The sequence below is a fragment of the Phyllobates terribilis genome, unplaced genomic scaffold, assembly GCF_046119375.1.
Source record: "Phyllobates terribilis strain yellow unplaced genomic scaffold, ASM4611937v1 Scaffold_11__3_contigs__length_659146591, whole genome shotgun sequence".
Classification (NCBI taxonomy): domain Eukaryota; kingdom Metazoa; phylum Chordata; class Amphibia; order Anura; family Dendrobatidae; genus Phyllobates; species Phyllobates terribilis.
In genome coordinates, this window is record NW_027362771.1 from 462,852,610 (window position 1) to 462,876,604 (window position 23,995).

Consider the following 23,995-nt stretch of genomic DNA (forward strand, 5'->3'; position numbering starts at 1 on the left):
GCTATTTGTGGATATTTTCAGCGTTTTTTTCACTGTTCTTTTGTCTCTATTTAGGCATGTACTTAAAGTTGTGTGAAAGAAAAGAATCCCATTTTATTTTGCCATCAAAAACTCTGTAAATACGCTGATGCAAATTTTGTTGCGTTTTTTCACCACCCATTATTTCCTATGGGTGAAAAAACTCTGAAAAAACGCTGAAAGAAGTGACATTCTCTATTTTCCAAAAACCCAAACAAGGCAGAAAATACGCAGCAAAAAAAAAAAAGATGTGTGAACAGAAAATTCTGGTTTCTCATAGCATTTGTTGGTACTGCAAAACTCAGCTGAAAATTTGCATAAAAATCTGCAGCAAAAACGCTGAAAAACCCAACATGTGTGAACATAGCCTAAGGGCTTATTCAGATATCTGATTTTCACATATTAATACTATCTGTGTTTTTCATGGAAAGCACTCTTACCTGTGATAGTCTATTGGGCTATTCACATGTCAATGATTTTTAGTGGAGACATGTCCGATTTTAATCCAAGGGTCAGATTAAAATTGGAAATGCAAGTCATTGAATCTGACCGCACTTGGATGACAGAATAGAGAAGGTGGAGAGGCCCTGTCTCTCCGTGCACCATCTATCTACCAACTCTTGAGCAGATATCAATTATTCCTACAGAGGGAGCATATAATTATTATTGCACTTTGCCCTCTGCAAAATATCAAACCATGCACCCCTTCTCATATACAGTCGGAGTTATACAAAAAATGTAGGGCAGTCTGACCCTTAGTCAGATGCCTCTGACTGAGGTGCCCTGCTATAAGGGGTTAAAATCCGCTGCATTCCCATGTCCTCTCCACCATGTTTGCCTGCCCAATGGTTCCTTGTTTCCTGTCCTCCTCCCATTCCCTTTCATATAAATGTCCCTGTGTGTCATCTTCCGGTCTCTCCCCACAGGTGGGACCCGGAGACTGGTTGTCTGCTGGTGAGAGACCGGTAAGATGGCAGACAGTGACAGTCTAGCCCAAGCTATCAGAGAAAAGATTAGAAAGGAGGGGGACGCCTGGCTTACCAGCATACTTGCTGGCCCGGCCGCTCCTCCTCCCCAGCAAAGTCAGGACCCCTCCGGCGGCCGGCGGCCCGCTCGGTGAATCCGCCCACCAAACAGACTCAGCCCCAGTGGTGAGTCATCCTGGCACGTGCGCAAGAACGCCTTGCGCGCGCCTGCGATGAGATCACCTTCACAGCGGGGAGAAATGGCGGCGGCACCGGTGGCTGTAAGCCTTTCATGCTCAGAAGGCAACACAGCGCCGCTGCCGCCACTATCAGGCCCGGCGATTCCTGCGCCGGGTCTTTTGGTGGCCCCGCCCACCCGCCATCTTGATTTATCCTCGGCTGCTGTGCGCAGCTCAGGACAGGCCCCTCCCTCTTCACTCCCGGCGCCAATTTTGAAAAAAGCGCCGCTCACCGTCCCTCACACAGCACCCGCGGCCTCTGCACGCTGGATATCGGTTATCGCAGAGCCGGCGGTCCCAACCCCCACCTCACAGCCCAGTAAAAGTGCCCCCCCCTCACATAGGATTTTTCAAGGGACAAGTAATCGCTGCATGCTGCAGAGCATTGCAGAGCCCCCTCTTTGCTCCTCCATTTACCCCACTTTACACCAGCAGCCTGCTTTTATAGCCATGGGTGGCCATGCCAGTTGCAGTTCTTCCTCTTTTGAGGAGGCTATTACTCCACAACCGCCGGCACCCTCAGGCGTATTAACCCCCCCGCCTACACCACTACCAATCAGCCATCCATCATAGGCAGTGATTTTAGCCACATCACCACCCCCGCCCTCCCCACATCATCCACCCATGCTGCAGGCGCTATCCCCCATTCCTAACCTCCTTGACCCAATCATCTCTTCCGCAGTTCCTTTGATGCCCTCTGGCTCTGATATGGCATCTATTCCCATTGCTGGTCCATCCGCGGGTGCAGCATCTTCGGCTCGTCATCGCCGAAATCGCGGGTGCGGTACCCGCACCGCGGATTCTTCATCCCCTTCAACTTCATGCAGCCCAGTTCCACGCAGACATTCTAAAAAATCGCAAAAACGGTGCACCAGGCATTCTTCACATAGCTCAAGATCAGCCAGAAGGAGCTACCACTCGAGGTCCTCATGATGGCGTTCACCGTCATCTACGGACGAGTTGTCTAACTCTTCAACGGATTTGTAGAGGGGTTCACATCGTCGATCTCGGCGCCGTAACAGGTCACCCGGACCTCCAGAACGTCAGGAGGGTATGATCGCTCCCACTTCTGTTCCTGTCTCGACGATTCAGCAAGGCTGCGGTGAGTACCAATATTCTTGGGCTTGGGGTGATGGTTCATCGCCGGTAATAGCTTCCACCTCAGGTAGAAAAGTTTTAGTTAACCTGCTTATGTTAATTCAGAACCCCTCAGTCCAGCTGGACCTCACCCCGGTACAGGCTAGCATACATAAGGACGTTTTCTTCTGCGGTATTTTCCCATTAGGATCTCACTTAGACGTGGAAAATCAAAATAAAATTTGGTCAAATGAATACATTGATATTTGGTCGCTGGTTTCCACTGACCAACACACCATTGTCAAGGAACGTTGTGTGTCTGATAGACCTTATGACCTCAAACCGAAGGTCGCAAGGACTATGAATAATTGGCTTCAGGCCTTCTTTGTTATGGGTTATATTATGGGTCAGAAACACCCTGAGCGATGCTCTGAGATGTTTATATATATGGACTCCATATATAATTCTTACAAGTCCCACGGAGGCAGCGCCTGGTGGTGTTATGATGAGGATTTTAGAAGACGCTTGTCCCTTCAGCCTCATCTGGGATGAGGGGTTAAAGCCACGGATACATGGCTCAGATTAATGATGGCTCAAAGGGCATCATCTTCCTTTCAGTCAACGGCCCCTGGCCCCCTCGTTGGTCCCGGGTCAGTGGCCGTTCACAGACCGGGCACATGCTGGCTTTTCAATGAAGGGCACTGCTGTTTTTACGGACTCTTTAAATATAAGCATGAGTGCTGCGCCTGTGGAGCCCCTCATGCGGCCATTAAATGTTCCCGCCCCTGCACTAAGTTTCCAACCATGCCCTCTGGTCAATCTGAAAAAAAGGACTCCAGTGAGCGTGTCCGAGATGGGGCCGTGGCTTGACCTGTACCCCAATAAAGAGGCAGGGGCCCAACTCTGCTTTGGTTTCACATTTGGTTTCTTTATTCCTTTCACTTTCAGCAGGTTTCCCTGTTTTTCTTCAAATCTAAAATCTGCCAGAGATTTTCCTCAGATACTGTCTGAGAAGCTTCAAAAAGAAATATCTTTGGGAAGAATTAAGGGTCCTTTTTCAACCCCCCCTTTTTACAATTTACGGGTATCTCCGTTAGGTATTGTACCGAAGAAGGAGAGTGGAAAGTTTCGTTTGATTCATCACGCGTCTGTCACGTATGTTTTCTTTGATAGAGCAGTCGCCCTGGTCAGGGATGCCGGTCAAGGAGCTTTAATGGCAAAATCTGATATTGAATCTGCTTTTCGCCTCTTGCTGGTTCATCCTGACTGTCATCACCTCTTAGGTTGTTTGGTGGACGGGCAATACTACTACGACACCTGTCTTCCAATGGGTTGCGCCATTTCTTGCCATTATTTTGAACTGTTTAGCTCCTTCCTTGAATGGGTCATTAGGTATGAAACAAATTCCTTTTCAATCATTCATTACCTTGATGATTTCTTGTTCGTTGGCCCTCGGAATTCTAGTTCTTGTCAATATTTGTTGAACACTTTTTGTTCTTTTATGTCCCGTTTTGGAGTCCCCCTTTCCATTGAAAAAACTGTCGGACCAACAGCTTCTCTATCTTTCCTGGGTATTGAAATTGACTCAGTAGAAATGTTTTTTTCGTCTGCCTGAGGACAAGATTTTAAAATTATTATCGATCATTGAAGGTTTTTTCGCTGTTAAAAGCGTCACTCTACTTCAAATGCAGTCCCTGTTGGGCCTCCTTGTTTTTGCATGTTGGGTCATACCCATTGGTAGAATTTTTTCTCGCCGGCAGTCCCTTTCTACTAAAGGTATAAAGCTTCCTCATCACCGGATCCGCATAACCCCCCCCCTTTGCGAGCTGACCTGGTGGTTTGGAGACAGTTTCTTTCCTCTTACAATGGTCGTACTTGTTTCCAGTCAGCGGAGTTTTCTAACGAGGATCTGTCTCTTTTTTTCTCATTCCTCAGGATCTTTAGGTTTCGGGGGGATTTTTGGAGACCAGTGGTGTGCTGAAAAGTGGCCCGAGTCCTGGCACTCCAGGAATTGGGTTAAAATCTTACTTTGCTGGAACTTTTCCCTATTGCAGTTGCAATTTACATCTGGGGTCTCCAGTTGCGTGATAAGCGCATCTGCTTTTGGTCAGATAACATGTGTAGTCCATGCTATAAACCATCTTTCATCTTCGTCCATTCCGGTGATAAAGTTAATTCGATTTTTAGTATTACAATGTCTATCTTTTAACATATGGTTTCGGGCACGCCATATTCCTGGTTCTATGAATGTTGTCGCTGACTCACTTTAGCATTTTGATTTTCAGAGATTTTGACTCCTGTGTCCCAGTGCCCAGTCGGAGGGTCTCCCATGCCCATCCAGTGTATGGGAGGTTGTGGAGGACAGCTAATGCCGCTGGTCAGATCATCTGTTGCCCCAGCTACTTGGCGGGCTTACGGTAAGGCATGGAATGAGTGGCTTTTATTCGCAGGTAACAAACCGGTTTCCTCTTCCACCTCTGATCGTTTAGAAGCTACTATACAGTATCTTCTTCAACTTCACAGCACTGGTGCCTCAGGTGCGGTTGCCCAAAGCCGTTTGTCAGGTTTGGCTTTTCACTTCCAGCTCCGTGAATGGGTGGATGTGACAAAATTTTTTATTATACGGCGGGCTGTAAGGGGCTGGAGCAGGAGTCACCCCCGGGAGGAGAGCAGACGGCCCATTTCCTTTGACCTCTTAAAGCGCCTCATTGAGTGCACCCCCGCCCTCTGCTCCTCTCCTTACGAGGTTTCCTTATTTTCAGCCGCTTATGGTCTTGCATTCTTCGGTGCATTCCGCATTAGTGAGTTGGTATCAGCCTCTAAGCACAGCCCAGGAGGCCTTCGCCACGATGATGTATCTTTCTGTCAGGGAGGCTTACGTATTCGTATACATAAATCCAAGACAGACCCTTCAGGCGCAGGGACATGGGTCCCTTTGTTTTCCATTCCGGGTCCCATTTGCCCACTATCTTTAGTTTCAAATTTCCTTCAACACAGACGTTGCGGTTATTCATTTTTGGCCCATGAAGACGGTTCCCCTCTGACGAAGTTTCAATTTCATTCCCTTTTTCTTAAAGGCCTGGGTTTACTAGGTCTTCCCCCGAAAGATTTTGGCACTCACTCGTTTAGAAGCTGCTCGTGCAGGTTTTTCCAATGTCGAGATTCAACGGATTTTCAGATGGCGTTCTGCTTGCTTTGCGAAGTATATCAGACCGGATTTGCTTATCTAATGATATAATGTTTTTCCCTTAGGTTCGACCAGACCTACTGTGTGGATCCTAGGTCACTCCTACATTTTTTGGGCCGCCCAAAGAGCTGACAGTCGTCCAGGAGGAAGAGGCCTCGGTTTCCGGGGTTTGGAGGTGTTTTGGAAAGGCATTCGTGGCCTTACCTGGTCTCAAGTTCTACTGGAAATTGTTGGAATTTCTCAGCCTGCCTCCTCCCCCATCATTCTTGTTCTTCATGCTGGCGGGAATGACCTCTGCTCCTTCCGCCTTGCCGAGCTGCTGACGATGATGCGGTCTGATGTGGACAAGTTTCACTGCTTCTTCTCAGAGCTGGTTTTGGTTTGGTCTGAGGTCATTCCTCGCGTTGTGTGGCAGGGTGCTAGGGAGTCGGCGGCTGTTGAACGCTCTCGCAGAACCCTCAACGCTCGCATGTCCCGCTTTGTGCGTTTCAAAGGAAGTGTCGTTATTCGACACCGCCAGCTTGAAGGGGACAACTCTAGGCTTATGCTTAGTGATGGTGTCCATCTCACCGACATCGGCCTGGATATTTTCCTGTCCGGTATCCAGGATGGTATTGAACAGGCATTGATTCTAATGGGTGGGGGTCGGAGCGCAGTTTAGCTGCGCCCCTCCTTGGCGGTCAGTTATGATGTTTTACGTTTTAATGGTTATACCCGCCGGGATTTCGGCTGTTTTTTGCACAATTTTGCACTTATAGTGCCACTGGAACAGAGATGTTCTTCAAATGTTTACATACATTTTGCTGTGACCGACCTCCATCCATTAAAAGGATTTGTTTTATAAGTTATATATTGTGGGGTCTTTTTATTCATGGGAATGTTGTTGTTGTTGTATGCTCGGGTCTCATCAGTCAGAGAGATTTTTTTTTTCTCCTAGCCCTTTTCATAAACTCCAGTCCAGTAATAAGGGATGCAGATAACACGGTTATATCTATGTCATACTCCTATCCAATCTTAAAGCAATTGGTATGTGACATAAATTTACTGCCTGTTAATTTCTGCTGAATCACAGATGACTCAATGGCAGCTCTACATCTAGGACATAGCTCTTATTTTATCACGTACAGACCCTATAAATCGTCTGTCATTACGCTGTTCCTTTAAGAATTGCTGCCCCTTTATTTATAGCTCAGGGTGTCACAGCAGCATCTTGGCATGTGCGGCCCTATATCAACACACATGCCCAAAAAACATACATGTACGCCTCTACGCGTTTCACCCATGTGATATTTTTATGGGCACAACAGGAGGCTATAGCACTATGTTTCTTGCTTATACATTTGCAGGAGTCTCTGCTCCCGGCTATTATGAGAGCCTGTGTGACAAAATAGTGGGGCATACAGGATAGACTGCATACAGTACGGTGGTTTTGTTTATAGGATTTTAATATTTACAATAAAGTATCGTTTTTTTAATTATTGCTATTCCACCTCAGTCAGTGAATTTGGTCTATTTTTGGTGGTTTAAATATATTTTGAGTTGTTGGTCCTCAGTCAGTGAATCTCTGTCACAGGGCCCTGTGACGTGCAGAGGAGGAGGAATATGATAATTAAGCATATAGGCGGGGATGTCGGGGAATAATAATCAAACCTCTACTGTGGGCCATACAGGTCTGATAACTCCAAGGTGGTGACAGATTCCCTTTAAGGGTTCTTGACACCCGCTGCAGCATCTTGACTACTATAATGATTCAAAGTCCAAGAAAACCGATTTTATTTGCAATCAAACCTTTTTTTTTTACAACACTAAAACCTTCTGATAACTGAAGGGCTAGATATATAGACATGAACTTTTTTTCCCCAAACTTTAGGATTATAAATGTGCTAGTGGTATGAATGATTTACAAATAGAATTATAACAGTGACACATTCATAGTACCTGTATATGACCATTGAATTATGGTTGGCACTATATAAATAAAGATTATTATTATTATTATTATCCTATGTACAGTAGATGATACAGTAATTACTACTCTTTAATAGTTATATGTGTATTGATGTAATTATATATATATTTATTAATAAAATAGTTTTTCTATAAAGATATAGGTAGATAGATACAGTAGATAGATAGATAGACTTGCTGCTGTCCCAAAACATCTACAGACATGTTCTATACCAGACCACCGTCAGTTAAAGATTCTTGCTTCGGAGTTTAAAATTCCTTTTGCTTCCTTTGCAGATAAAAAAAAAAAGACAGCATCAATTTTCTGCTTGAATTTCCCCCTGACTAAACCCATTGATCATCCCTTCTGTCTGCGAGAGGAGTGTGTTCTTTCTTTAATAACTCCTATCCTGTGCCGTGTGTTTTTTTTTCTCACTTGTTTGTGTTGTTGGTCAGTCCTCGATGCAATTCCTTTGAGAGGCACAGAAAGTGCAAAATTGAAGTTATTTTATGCTTGGGTTCTTTCCGTCCCAATTTTCAAATCCTCTTGTCAATTTTCGCACATCGCTGTCATAAGGAGGGGGGGAAATATGCTATGGAAATCTCCCCAGCCTCATTGGGAGGTGATTTATATCTGACCCTCCCTCGTCATTTTTCCAGATCTATCTGTAAATCTATAATTAATGTCATTTTCAAAAAATATATTCCCTGTGTGGTCTGCGGAATAGGTTTCTGCATATTTGCAGCTCCGGTTGTAATATGATATTTTATTTAGCATTTGTTCAAACGTTTTATAACGCTTGATTTGTTTACTGCGGCTTCTGATTTAGGGTATCTAGACAGAAATAATTGAAATCCCAATTTTCGCTGCTAGCTCTACTGCAGACAAATGCATTACAGTATATTCCATGGTATGGATACATCGCAAGACTACCTCTAGAACATAAGGTCATGTGGACCTTGTTAAAATTTTATAATACTTTGTCCTCAAGTCTCGGTAATGTATAATGAGGATCATCTTGCAGACGGCTTCTAACGCTTTAATTTTTTTTTTGTCATTTGATAGCAGCTTGTTTGGAAAATCTATATTTGTAAAGTAAAAAGAGTTTTTAGATCTTTGTACAGACTAAAATAAATATGACAAAGGGAATGATAAGGCATCCAGAGTCTCCCTAAGCTTATCTCAGTATTATTAGTCTAGAACAGGGGTGGGCAATTAATTTTCCCGAGGGGCCACATGAGAGACCGTGACTGTTGGGGAGGGCCGAACCAATAGGCTGAAATTAATTCTGCTCAATATTAATATTAACATGAGCATGAGCCCCACACAGCCTCCCCATGTCCAGCATGAGCCCCACAAAGCCCCCCATGTCCAGCATGAGCCCCACACAGCCCGCCCATGTCCAGCATGAGCCCCACACAGCCCCCCATGTCCAGCATGAGCCCCACACAGCCCCCAAGTCCAGCATGAGCCCCACACAGCCCCCCCATGTCCAGTATGAGCCACACACAGTCCTCCTGTGTCCAGCATGAGCACCACACAGCTCTCCTGTGTCCACCATGAGCCCCACACAGCCCCCTATGTCCAGCATGAGCCCCACACAGCCCTCCCGTGTCCAGCATGAGCCATACACAGCCCCCCATGTCCAGCATGAGCCCCACACAGCCCTCCCAAGTCCAGCATGTGCACCACCCACCCCCCCATGTCCAGTATGAGAGCTCGAGAGCCTCCTCATGTCCAGCATGACAGCCCTTCCAAGTGTCCAGCATGACAGCCCCCCAGTGTCCAGCATTAAAGCCCCCCAGTGTCTAGCATTAAAGCCCCCCATGTCCAGCATGAGAGCCCCCCCTGTGTCCAGCCTGACAGCCCTCCCTAGTGTCCAGCGTGAGAGCCCCCCCTGTGTCCAGCATGAGAGCCCCTCTGTGTCCAGCATGACAACCCTCCCTAGTGTCCAGCATGAGAGCCCCCCTATGTCCAGCATGAGAGCCCCCATGTGTCCAGCATGAGAGCCCCCCCTGTGTCCAGCATGAGAGCCCCCCTGTGTCCAGCATGAGAGCCCCCCTGTGTCCAGCATGAGAGCCCCCCCTGTGTCCAGCATGACAGCCCTCCCTGTGTCCAGCATGAGAGTCCCCCCTGTGTTCAGCATGAGAGTCCCCCCTGTGTCCAGCATGAGACCCCCGTGTCCAGCATGAGAGCCCCCTGTGTCCAGCATGAGAGCCCCCCCTGTGTCCAGCATGAGACCCCCCTGTGTCCAGCATGACAGCCCTCCCTGTGTCCAGCATGAGAGCCCCCCACTATGTCCAGCATGAGAGCCCCACTATGTACAGCATGAGAGCCCCCCTGTGTCCAGTATGAGAGCCCCCCCTGTGTCCAGCATTAAAGCATCTCTTGTGTCCAGCATTAAAGCCCCCCTGTGTCCAGCATCAAAGCAAAGCCGTCCCTGTGTCCAGCATTAAAGCCCCCCCTGTGTCCAGCATAAACTTACTTCACTCCCCGTTTCCCTATGCTCCTGTCTCTGATGCACTGACTCTCCACAGTGTGCAGGCTGATGCCATTGTGTCAGCTGTTTCTAACGCTGATTGGTGGAAGAGGGAAGTGGCGGCCCCTCCTCCACCAATGCATTCACCGCGGATTGAGACCACGGATTGAGACAGCGGTGACGGTGTGCAGGCGGGCAGTGACGGCGAGCGGTGACGGCGTGCGGTGCAGTGCGGCCCGTGGGCCACTGTTATCAGCCCTTCGGCTGTCTCGGTCCGCGGGCCGGACTGGAACAGCCAGAGGGCCAGATGTGGCCCGCGGGCCGCACGTTGCCCAGATCTGGTCTAGAACAATCAACATCAGCTTTATGAAATAAGTCTTTAGAACATATATGATATTGGTTTTCTCCCCAATATTAATTTATACATTACTTTTCTAGTATTTTATGACTAAAGGGCTAATACTATCTTTGAAATGTACGGCATATACATGAAATTTACCATAAATACATTATATGTTAGAGTCCCACCTTGGGGGCTCTTAAAGGGTATTTATCCCCAGAGTTATGCTTCACAATCCGAAGGCAGTATAAAATAGGGTCAGAGACTCCGATTACAGCGATTTGTGACTTACTGCACTTCTTAGTGTAGTTTTGATAAAATCCTGCATCATTCGCCTGTTTTATCTGCTTTCTGCCTACACTGCTTATAATGCAGAAAATTACCAGCCAGTGATTGGGAGCAGGAATAGAAAAAAGTCATAAATATCCAAACTACTTAACAGGAGCTTATCACTAAGAGAGCAATGTAAGGGAAGAGTGGAGGAAGAGTCAGTAGCATTGCGGGGGCAAGGGGAGGTAAACGCCGATACTTACCTCCTCTGCCGGTGTCCCGCGCAGTCTGCGGCAGCTCCCGGATGTTGTCATGGTGACAAGATGTCGTCATGACAACATCTTGGTCACCAGACAGCAGGAAGTTACTTTGGTCATGCGCAGTGCATGACCAAAGTAACTTCTCCCTGTGCAGCGCTGACAGGCTGCATAGCATAGAGAGCTGCTGCTCTCTATGCTATACAGCCGATCAGGCTGCAAAAAGTGAATGTTCCCTAGTGGGACAAAGTTTAAAAGTAAAAAAAGTGACAAAGTGAAAAAAAAAAAAAATTGTAAAAATATTAAAAAAAAAATGAAAAAAATAATCCCCCCAAAATAAAAATATATTGTACCCATAACATTTGTTTTCTGAAAAAAGAAAAAAACCCAATAAAAGTATCAACATACTGCCAAACAAAAAATGGAATAACAAGCGATCAAAAAGACGAATGTAAATAAAAATGATACCGCTGAAAACGTCATCATGTCCCACAAAAAACAAGCCGCCAAACTGCTCCATTATCCAAAAAATAGAAAGTTATAACTCTCAAAATAAAGCGATACAAAAATTTAATTTTTTTTTGTATAAAATAGTTTTTATTGTGTAACAGCGCCAAAACATAAAAAAAAATATAAATGTGGTACCGCTGTAAATGTATTGACCCTAAGAATAAAGCTACTGTACCTTATCAATTTTACCACATGCAGAACGGCATAAACCCCCCCAAAAAATAATTCCTGAATTGTAGGTTTTTGTTTATTCTGCCTCCCAAAAATCGGAATAGAAAGCAATCAGAAAATGTCACGTGCCCAAAAATGGTACCAATAAAAACATTAACTTGTCCTGCAAAAAACAAGCCGTCACTTGACTCTGTCAGCCGAAATATGGAAAAATTATAGCTCTCAAAATATGGCCATGCAAAAACTAGTTTTTGCAAAAAAAGCGTCTTGTAATGTATGACAGCTGTCAATCATAAAAACCCGATATGAATCTGGTATCGCTGTAATCGCACCGATCCGAATAATAAAGTCGTCTAATCACTTATACCGCACGAGGAATGGCGTAAAAAATAAACTCTAGGGTTAGAATTGTGCTAGTGTTAGGGTTAGGGTTGTGCTAGGGTTAGGGATGTATTAAGGTTAGGGTTGTGTTAGGTTTAGGGTTGTGCTAGGGTTAGGGTTGCGCTAGGGTTAGGGTTGCGCTAGGGTTATAGTTAGGGTTGTGCTAGGGTTAGGGTTGTGCTAGGGTTAGGGTTGTCCTAGGGTTAGGGTTGTGCTATGGTTAAGGTTGTGCTACGGTTAGGGCTGTGTTAGGGTTAGGGTTGTGTTAGGGTTCGGATTGGGATTTTTTCAAAAGTAAAGAGAAAAAAAAATGACGATATGGTGACCAGTGTTGTGCGCATGTGAGTTTGCATTGGGGGCTCGGGTATGCACCGAGTATCGCAGATGCTCGAGTGACATGCTCGTGTCTTCGCCCCATATGCTTCGTGGCCAAAAGAAGTTGCATGGATTGCCTGCCATGCACAAGTGATCCCCGCATGTTTTTTTTGGGGTGTCTAATAAAGATGAAACATGTGGGGCGGGGACTCGAGTATGTCACTCAAGTACTCACGATACTTGGTGCATACCCGTGTACCTGATGCAAACTCAAGTAGCGAGCACTTGAACTCAAGACTAATGACAACTTATTCAATATGATGCCCTAATGTTATCAAATTCTGTGTCGTACCTCTGGGTTCAAAATGTTCACTATACCCCTTGATAAAATCCTTGAGGGGTCTAGTTTCCAAAATGGGGTCACTTATGTGGGGTTTCCACTATTTAGGCACATCAGGGGCTCTATAAACGCGACATGGCGTCCGCTCTTAAATCCAGTAAATTTTACTTTCAAAAAGTCACACAGTGCTCTTTCCCTTCTGAACCCTGCCGTGCGCCCAAACAGTGTATTTTCCCCACATATGGGGTATCGGCGTACTCAGGAGAAATTGCACAAAAGTTTTTGGGGTCCATTTTCTCCTCTTACTGTTGTGAAAATAAAAAAAATGGGGCTAAAACATCGTTTTTGTGGAAAAAGTTTGATTTTTTTTATTTTCACGGCTCTGTTATCAACTTCTGTGAAGCACCTGGGGGTTCAGGGTGCTGAGGAAATTAATCTAGATGTGTGATGAGCACCCTGAACCCCCAGGTGCTTCACAGAAGTTTATAACATAGAGCCGTAAAAATAAAATTTTCACATTTTTCCCAGAAAAATGTTTTTCAGCCCCCAATTTTGCATTTTCTTAAGGGTAACAGGAGAAATACCCCAGATTACTTCTGATGGTGAAGACTGAATTAAGAATGTTTTACCATACCATTTGTTGTGCAATTTCTCCTGAGTAAGCCGATACCCCATATGTAGGAGAAAACCACTGTTTGGGCGCAAAGCAGGGTTTGGAAGGGAAGGAGCGCCATTTGACTTTTTGAATGTAAAATTTGCTTGAATAATTAGCAGACGCCATGTTGCACGTTTGAAGAGCCCCTGATGTGCCTAAACAGTGGAAATCCCCAAAAAGTGACACCATTTTGGAAACTAGACTCCTCAGGGGTCTAGTTTCCAAAATGGTGTCACTTGTGGGGAGTTTCCACTGTTTAGGCACTCCAAACGCAACATGGCGTCCGCTAATTATTCAAGCAAATTTTACATTCAAAAAGTCAAATGGCGCTCCTTCCCTTCCGAACCCTGTCGTGAGCCCAACAGTGGTTTTCCCCCACATCGGCATGCTCAGAAGAAATTGCACAAAAAATTTTGGGGTCCATTTTTTCCTGTTACCCTTGCGAAAATAAAAAAATTGGGGTCTAAAGTAACATTTTTGTGAAAAAAGTTAAATGTTCATTTTTTTCTTCCACATTCTAAAAATTCCTGTGAAGCACGTGAAGTGTTAATAAACTTCTTGAATGTGGTTTTGAGCACCTTGAGGAGTGCAGTTTTTAGAATGGTGTCACTTTTGGGTATTTTCTGTCATGAAGGCCCCTCAAAGTCACTTCAAATGTGATGTTGTCCTTAAAAAAATGGTTTGTAAATTTTGTTGGAAAAATGAAAAATTGCTGGTCAAATTTTGACCCTTAGAACTTCCTAACAAAAAAAATGTTGGTTGCAAAATTGAGCTGATATAAAGTAGACATGTGGGAAATGTTATTTATTAATTATTTTGTGTGACATATCTCTCTGATTTAAGGGCATAAAAACTAAAAGTTTGAAAATTGCGGAGTTTTCAAAATTTTTGCCAAATTTCCATTTTTTTTTCACAAATAAACGCAAGTGATATCGAAGAAATTTTACCACTATCATGAAGTACAATATGTCACGAAAAAACAATCTCAGAATCAGTGGGATCTGTTAAAGTGTTCCAGAGTTCTCACCTCATAAAGTGACAGTGGTCAGAATTGTAAAAAAACTTTACTAGGTAAAATAACCTTTTAACTTTGGTCTTGCATGTAAGCAATTTATCCTTATTAGCGCATAGAGACAGCCGCACTCACCAGTTTTGCTCACATATGTGGCATGACGATATGGCTGATAAATATACAGAACAATTTGGTGTATAAATTTATATGGGATACAGACTCTATGCTTTGCACTTTATGAAGTATCGATGGTAGCAATGATTTGATTGCTGTTCTTATCTATATATGTGGAGACTTTTTCCCTCAATAGTGATTATCTGTTATAGACTTCTTTTAGTTAGGAACAAGGTATTTATCCTTTATGCAGTGATTTCCTATTGTAGTGGGAGTGTCATACCACAATATAACTTTATTTCAGCACATCCATACTTTTTTCCTAGACTATAGTTCAATTGTGCCTAATATCATAAAAATGCATTAATGATTATGCCCCAGTGTATTTTTTAGTTCCTTTCTGTTTTAATATGTGTTTTTTAAAAAAAATGTATTAATAAAATGTATATTTTATTCAAACACATGTATGTCACTTCTTTAACTCATTGAATTGTAATATCCATTGAGTACAGTGTAAAAGTAATCGAAATGTGGAAGTGCTAAATAGTATATATATTTAAGGACTTTTTTGAAATTAAAAATTGCAAGTCATCATATTATATAGCATTGTGTACTTACAGTTGCTCATTTTGCCTTTCTACCCAGTTTATTATTCTCTTTATTGATTAAAAACTGACTAGATGAATCCTTCTAAGCTCTATGTTGAAACAGAGAGTCTCTTTTCCCTGCATAAGTCATCACTGCAAAAGTCCCTGACGGAGGGGGGGGGGGGGGACAGCAGAGCACCTGGGTCAGGAGTTGAAGAGGGGGATGACTCATGCATGGATTTTACCAAAACTACAGCAAAAAGCCCAGTAAGTGACCCAGCCTTAGAATGAGAGTTTATTCTAGTCTACTAATGCTATCCTACAATGGGGCACCAAAAACTTAAAAACAGATTCTCTTAAGTTGAATATATTAATGAAATTTGCAAAAAAGTAAGAGTGTATACAGTTAATCATCATACTACTTAATCACATATTGCAACATGGTTACAAACTCTTTACTAATGGCAATTTACATTACACTCATTAGGCTTGTCACAGGCAGCATAAACTACGCACAAAAATAGAGGATACTGCTAAATCATCTGTTTATTTTTCAAGGCTAGTCATCTCGCCCACTTTATCTCGGGATATGTTGAGACAAAAGGGGGGTATAAAAGAGAAATCTTTATCTGGAGAACAAAAGTACAGTCATGGCCAAAAGTTTTGAGAATGACAGCAAAATTATATTTTCACATGATCTGCTGGCCTCTGGTTTTTATTAGTGTTTGTCTGATGTTTATATCACATACAGAAATATAATTGCAATCATATTATGAGTACCAATAGGTTATATTGACAGTTAGAATGAGTTAATGCAGCAAGTCAATATTTGCAGTGTTGCCCCTTCTTCTTCAAGACCTCTGTAATTCTCCCTGGCATGCTCTCAATCAACTTTTGGACCAAATCCTGACTGATAGCAGTCCATTCTTGCATAATCGCTTGCATTTTGCCAGAATTTGTTGGTTTTTGTTTGTCCACCCGTCTCTTGATGATTGTCCACAAGTTCTCAATGGGATTAAGATCTGGGGAGTTTCCAGGCCATGGACCCAAAATCTCTATGTTTTGTTCCATGAGCCATTTAGTTATCACCTTTGCTTTATGGCAAGGTGCTCCATCATGCTGGAAAAGGCATTGTTGGGCGCCAAACTGCTCTTGGACGGTTGGAGAAGTTGCTCTTGGAGGACATTCTGGTACCATTCTTTATTCATGGCTGTGTTTTTAGGCAAGACTGTGAGTGAGCCGATTCCCTTGGCTGAGAAGCAACCCCACACATGAATGGTTTCAGGATGCTTTACAGTTGGCATGAAACAAGACTGGTGGTAGCGCTCACCTCTTCTTCTCCGAATAAGCTGTTTTCCAGATGTCCCAAACAATCGAAAAGGGGATTCATCAGAGAAAATGACTTTGCCCCAGTCCTCAGCAGTCCACTCCCTGTACCTTTTGCAGAATATCAGTCGGTCACTGATGTTTTTTCTGGAGAGAAGTGGCTTTTTTGCTGCCCTCCTTGAAACCAGCCCTTGCTCAAAGAGTCTCCGCCTCACAGTGCGTGCAGAAGCACTCACACCAGCCTGCTGCCATTCCTGAGCAAGCTCGGCACTGCTGGTAGTCCGATCCCGCAGCTGAAACAGTTTTAAGATACGGTCCTGGCGCTTGCTGGTCTTTCTTGGGCGCCCTGAAGCCTTTTTGACAACAATGGAAGCTCTCTCCTTGAAGTTCTTGATGATGCGATAGATTGTTGACTGAGGTGCAATCTTTGTAGCTGCGATACTCTTCCCTGTTAGGCCATTTTTGTGCAGTGCAATGATGGCTGCACATGTTTCTTTAGAGATAACCATGGTTAACTGAAGAGAAACAATGATACCAAGAACCAGCCTCCTTTTAAAGTGTCCAGTGATGTCATTCTTACTTAATCATGACTGATTGATCGCTAGCCCTGTCCTCATCAACACCCACACCTGTGTTAATGGATCAACCACTAAAACAATGTTAGCTGCTCCTTTTAAGGCAGGACTGCAATGATGTTGAAATGTGTTTTGGGGGTTAAAGTTCATTTTCTGGGCAAATATTGACTTTGCAAGTACAGTAATTGCTGTTAAGCTGATCACTCTTTGACATTCAGGAGTATATGCAAATTGCCATTACAAAAAATGAAGCAGTAAACTTTGGAAAAATTACTATTTGTCTCATTCTCAATACTTTTGGCCATGACTGTACAATGACTCACCTTTTCACTTATAAAAAGTGGCGTACCATTTTTTGCCACTGAAATTAATGACAAGCTTCTTTTGTTTTACTGTAGTTTATATTGAGGGTTCCAGAGATCAGATGCTGTTCTGTAAGACATATATAGCATCTACTATACTAAACATACTATACATTTCTGGTATGGTAATACCCCTTTAAGAATCACCTTTGGATGTACGGCTTGTTTTAAGAACGACCCTTCACAATTGTTCCAGCATTGATGACATTGTCTGTTGTGATACAATTGGATTTCCCTCTGTAGACTGTCTTTTCAGAAAAGTGTATGTGACGTTTCCCTGACCTCATTTTATCACTAGTAATAGTTGCGTGTCAGATTTGTAAACTGGAAGAGTAGGGCTATTGCCAGATCATTTCCACTTAATGCTGTGGTTGACCTTATTAGTATCCCAGTTGATCCAAGCCGAGCTACAGAAAGTTCTCCAAGCTTCTCATTTGTTTTATGTCAACAACAATTGGCTTTAGAACTTCGACTATACGGCGAGGGGTCAGTTTTGTGCATTTTGAATTAGAAGTTTGACCTCCCAGGCTCTTAGTGCGCTACTGAGCAAAGTAAAGCTGATGTGGGATATTGCATTGTGGAAAGAACACTGAAGAGACCATGACACCAACAGAGACCATAGTATATATAAGAAGGAAGAAAAGTGTATTTTACTACAGGAGTGAGTTACTGCATGTCTGACTCTGAACAACCATTCAGTGATGTATGAAACACACATTTTAAGATGCTTTCTATGTTACAATTCACTAGCAACATTCATTTTGCAAATTCGCAAGGGTACAACCACTTGTTTGTCAAAAATGGGGAATGGAATAGGGTCTCTGGTGCCTCCTATTTGAGAAGCAATCCTAGAAGTCAATATAACTCCATTAACAGAAAACTGTAGAACACTGTAGGAGACTTGTTCTCTGAGTGAGAGGTTTCTTACAGAGGTCTATGGCTTAAAAGAACTCAAACCAAGTACGGGAACTTGGTGCCTCATGGCGTGGGCAAACATTTATGTATTCCTTGCATAAAAAAGGAACATGGACCGCACCTGTTAGGACCCACTACGAGGTTTGCCGTGATGTGGCAGTGGGCTTCATACAGTCTGATCAGAATGTTAAACTAAGAACCTCATGTTCAGTTATATATATTTTTGCCGAGAGGCATTAGATCAAATGTATGATTTTTGGAGGTGCGGTCCATGCTCCTTTTTTTTGCATTGCATATTCTTTCCCCTTTCTTGGACCAGCACTCCTCCCATTTGGCACAGGTGATTTTAATTAGCAGGAGACTGCTAAGAGGGTCTAGCCTATTTTTGCTCTCATTTGAGAGCTTGAGGAAGGTGAGTCACAATGCTCCTTTCTTGTGGTGTTGGTGCAGTGTGTCGGCCATTGTTGCTGTGTTTTTGTGCTTGTGGGGCGGCGTGGCCTGGAGTCATGGGCACTCGGTCTTGCAGCATGGGTGCTGTGAGGCACCAGGCCGCCCGCCCTGCTGGTGCATTGTCGCTGTGGCGGTGGTTGGCGCACGGCTCCGCTCCCGTTCAGGTAGGAAATGTTAGGACCCACTACGAGGTTTGCCGTGACGTGGCAGTGGGCTTCATACAGTCTGATTAGAATGTTAAACTAAGAACCTCATGTTCAGTTATATATATTTTTGCCGAGAGGCATTAGATCAAATGTATGATTTTTGGAGGTGCCGTCCATGCTCCTTTTTTTGCATTGCATTTATGTATTCCTTCCCACCTGCTTGTTTTCCATCCAAGGTTGTATTTCACATAAGGCCAACCTAAGCCCTGGTCTGATGTGTATAGATTTGGGATTCATTATCAGCCTATCTCCAACCGTCTGATAGGCACCTGGCGTCGTGACAAAATATTTTCCACTGTTGTATATGACGCACCCCTTGGGCCGTGGGGTGCCCGGTGCCGGGCCGGTAAATGCTGGAGGATGTCACAGTGGCGGTGACCCGTTCCGTGACCCAAGGCGGTGAATAAAAAGGGGATTATGTATAGGGGATTTATAGAGAGGTCGTGACGCCACCTGTGGAATGCGGCTAAAGGGAGCGGCCGCTGCGGAGCAGTCCTCTGAAGCTGATATTACTGCAGCAGGGATGGTGTGGCTCTCCACAGGAAGAGATAGCTCCAGGGCAGTGCAGTGTAGAAGATATTGCAGGTTGTGCTGGGCGTTATAGTGCAGGGGTTGATGGCGCAGCAAGAAACACAGAGACAAGGAAGTTCAGTCCCAGGGTCTTTACTGGTGCTGATTAGACAAGCCGGGACTAGGGTACTGGTTAGAAGTGGAAGTCCGGGCAGCCTGGAAGCAAGTAAAGAATCCTCCTTGTGAGGTGAAGTTGGAGGCCTTCCCTTTCTACTAAATTCTTTGGCCCTGCTACTTGTAGCGGTGCGGTGGCCCTCGTCCCTGAGTGCGGCGTGTCTGTGCTCACCCGTATGGCAGGCAGCTCGGGCCTTGCTGGCGCGTCACTCCCACGTGGAGGTGCTGGACCCTGCGATGCTGCTGAGCCTCCGGGCGTCTGATGGGGCCAGGAGACCGGCCATCTCCTGCCCTCCAGTTTCTACTGCTTGGCCTTTCGGTGCCCCACAGTCTCGGACTCCGGTGTCCGGTTCTTCTGTGCGGTACTTTTGGGGTGAGCTGCCGTGCAGCTCCAGTCCCCAGCTCCTCTCTCCTCGACATCCTCTCTTCAACTCCTCACACTAAGACTAACTAACCCTGCCCCCAGATCCCAGTTGCCAAGGGGAGGGGGCTCACCTTGCTGGTCTGGAGCCAGGAAAGTGTTGCATGTTTAGTATACCTGACTAGGGGATCCCTGCTTGCTTCCAGGCATGGCATTACCTCTTTTGAGGGAGGCAATGCCACTGTGGCAACCGGACCCCTCGAGTGCCACATATATTTTTTATTTTTATTGGGGTAACTTTGTATGTGAGTAATTGGAGAGGAGGAAGAGGCTAATCATGACAGAAAGCTTGGCCACTGTGACGCAGATTATAGACCCCCAGGAACATGACAACTTTAAAATCAATACATTTCTAATCAACTTTTTGAGGGGGGGTGCAGATTTATATGCGTTGGCTTAGGGCGTAGAAATGTGTAAATCTAGCCATATTTCCATCTATTTCCGTCCTTCTCCGGCTCTATGAGGCCAGAGCTGTTAATCAAAGAAGGGGGGAGGGGGCGGGTGGAGAAAGAGGGGAAACAAATAGGTAGGAAGGTGCAATTAAATGTTTAGCCTGTACTTGGTTTGAACAGTCATTCTGAGCTAACAGAGTCCCTTTAAAGTTTCTCAAAAGTGTAGTTGGTAAGAAGAAATTTTAACCCCTAGACCTTAATAAAATACCTCCCCCAGTCAATCAATCTCCTACTTTACACTGACAAGATTCTGATTTGGCTTTATATCCTACCATATGTGGCAGTGTTCTTTAACCTCTATGCTAGACCATGCTTTTCTTCATTTTCCTATTATTATGGTCCAGGAGCCATAACTTTTTTTAATGTTTTTTTGTGACATAGTCCTATGAAGGTTTTTTTTTGTTCAGAATGAGTTGTCTTTATCAGTGGCATCATTTTGGGGGTATATGTAACTTGTTATAAACAACAATTCTGACACTGATTTTTTGTGCATTTTCAATTTTACGCAACTCGTCTTTGCACAAATAAAGCGTTAACTTTATTCTATGAATCAGTACGAATATAGCAATGCAAAATTTTTAGTTCATAGTTTTATTTATGCTTTGTTAGTTTTGAACAATTAATGCACTATTTGGAAAGCAAATGACTTGTTTTTGAATCATCATATTCTGAGAGCCATAAATTTCACAATTTTCCATAAGCTAAGCTGAATGAAAACTAGATTTAGAGTGTTTGCATAAATTAGAGTGTTTGCATGAGAAGCTGTAGTTATCATTGGTGTCATGTAGTGTTGAGCGAGCACTAAAATGCTCGGGTGCTCGAAGCTCGGGCCGAGCTCACTGTGATACTCGGGTGCTCGACCCGAGCAACGAGCCCAATGTTAGTCTATGGGAGACCCGAACATTTTTGCGGCGGCTCCCCCGGCAGTCTGTAGAAAGCCTAAAAAGTGCCCAAAACGATAGTGACAATGCTCAAATGACATGGGGACAGCATGGGGATCGCCCTTGGAAGCATTTCTGACCCCCAGGTCACTGCTGTCAACAACGTGGTCAGAGGTATTAAGCCACTTTTACAGGCTCACAATAAAACGTTCAAAAACGAAAGTGAAAGTGCTTTCCTGTGAAATATGTTAACCCCTTAACGACCATGGGTCTTTCTGTTTTTGTGTTTTCCTTTTTTGCTCCCCTTCTTCCCAGAGCCAGAACTTTTTTAATTTTCGTTCAATATGGCCATGTGAGGGCTTATTTTTTGCAGGCCGAGTTGTACTTTTAAACACCATCACTGGTTTTACCATATCGTGTGCTGGAAAATGTGAAAAAAATTCCAAGTGCAGTGAAACTGCAAGAAAAATGCAATTCCACAGTTGTTTTTTGGGTCTTTTTTTTACCACGTTCACAGATTGCTAAAACTGACCTGCCATCATTATTTTCCAGGTTGTTACGAGTTCATAGACACCAAACATGTATAGGTTCTTTTTTATTTAAGTGGTGAAAAAAAAATCCAAAGCTTGCTTAAAAAAACAAAAAAAATGACGCCATTTTCCAAGACCCTTAGCTTCTCCATTTTTTGGGATCTGGGGCCAGGTGAGGGCTTATTTTTTGCATGCCAGGCTGACGTTTTTATTGATACCATTTTGGGGTAGATCCGATGTCTTGATCGCCCGTTATTGCATTTTATTGCAAAGTTGTAGCGACCAAAAAAACGTAATTCTGGCGTTTAAAATTTTTTTCTCGTTACACCGTTTACTGATTGTATTAATTCTTCTTTTATATTGATAGATCGGGCGATTCTGAACGCGGCGATACCAAATATGTGTATGTGTTTTTTTTTATATATATATATATTTTATTTTGAATGGGGCGAAAGGGGGGTGACTTAAACTTTTATATATTTTTTATTTTTTTAAAAACTTTTTTTTTACACTTTCTGCTTGCTTCTATAGTCTCCAGAGGAGACTAGAAGCAGCAGTTGTCTGATTGCTTCTACTGCATACAAGCGATGAGCAGATCGCTTGTATGCAGGAGAAATGCTCACTTGCTATGAGCGCTGACCACTAGGTGGCGCTCATAGCAATTGAGACATGACAACCACAGGCGTCTGCTGCAGACCCTGAGTTGTCATGCCCACCCATTGGTGACCCGCGATCACGTGACAGAGTCACTGATGGGCGGGGCTTAGGACTCCCGGAAGCGCGAGTTAAATGCCACTGTCAGAGATTTAACATGTTAACAGCCGCGGGTGGATTGCGATTCCAATAATCAGCTGACATGTGCTCGCTTCAATGCGGGCTCACCACCGGAGCCCCCGCTGAACCGGCCTTCCCGACCTGGTGCGTACTATTACTGACCAGGTCGGAAAGGGGTTAAGGAACATCCTTTCCAGGGTAAAGACTTGTGTATAAGGTAAAATAAATAACCAAAAACAAAAATACTCCTCCACACCTTGGGCTATGTTCACAAGTAGCATTTTTTATGCGTTTTGCACGTTTGTATTGCTTTCAACCGTGACAAATGCATTCACCGGGAAATGTCATTTTAACATTTTACAACCTTATCTGGCCATGTGCTGTGTGACACATGCATACAGTGCTAAAAAGACATGGAAACAGCATGGGGAAGACCCCTGGAAGCATCTTTGACACCCAGGTCACTGCCTAAAAGTGTGCTCATCAGAAGTGATCCTTGCCGCATCAGAAGATGCAGACTTGCAACTATCCCCATGCAAGTCCTTGTCCCAGGGCAGTGTTCAATTGTACCTCCCCCATAACTTGCAATACAAGCGCAAGTATGCAGCCTGCCACCCACCCACCCCCAGGCTGCAATACCATACTGCTAGCTTGCTTGCACTTGAAATTGGGCCTTTTAACCATGTGGAGGTGGAATCTGGCCACCACGTCATGGCTCCGTCGGTAGCCTGGTATTCATACTCAGTCCCCAGCTGCCCGGCGGCCGGGTGTCCACGCTTGGTCCCCAGCCGCCAGGGGGCGGCCGGGTGTCCATACTCAGTCCCCAGCCGCCCCGCAGCCGGGTGCCCACACACAGTCCCCAGCCGCGTGGGGGTGGCCGGGTGTCCATAAACGGTCCCCAGCCCCCCCTATTTGTCCCGGTGCACGTTATACACAAGCGCGCATACCAAAACATTACCTGTGCCCTCCCCAGTGCATTTAGTGGGAAGGACAGCCTAACCACAAACACGTGGACAAGTGAATGTGGCCAGGAATGGTCCATCTCACTGACGCCTTCACACTGGGTTAATATTGTGGAAGCCGGGACACAGTTGGACACTGGGATGCAACACGTCCTCCAGACATAGAGGATTGCGGGTCCTGGGTCAATCAGGCTTCAACACAAAGTTCAGAAGGTAGACAGCAGCAGTGGTCGGCCTCCTACACAACGAGTAAATTATTCATGATCATGAGGCCATCCACCTCCTTAGCTTTCTGTTCCTTGGAATGCAAGCGCATGTATGTAGTAGCAGCTAGGCCTGAGGTGGTCAGCGTTTTGGTGCATATTCTACCTCCTTCGAGGATTGCTGGATGTTTTCCTGCTACTATCCCAGTTCTATGACTCCCGTTAAAACAAAGCTTCAGGTGATAAATGATGGATGAGGTGGTGGCAAAGGAGAAAGAGCAGGAGGAACAGGGACCATTCACATCAATATCAGGCCAGTCAACCAGATATGTCTTGTAGGATATGTTTCTGTAACAAAAGGAGCGGTTCGGCTACACAGTTATAGGGCA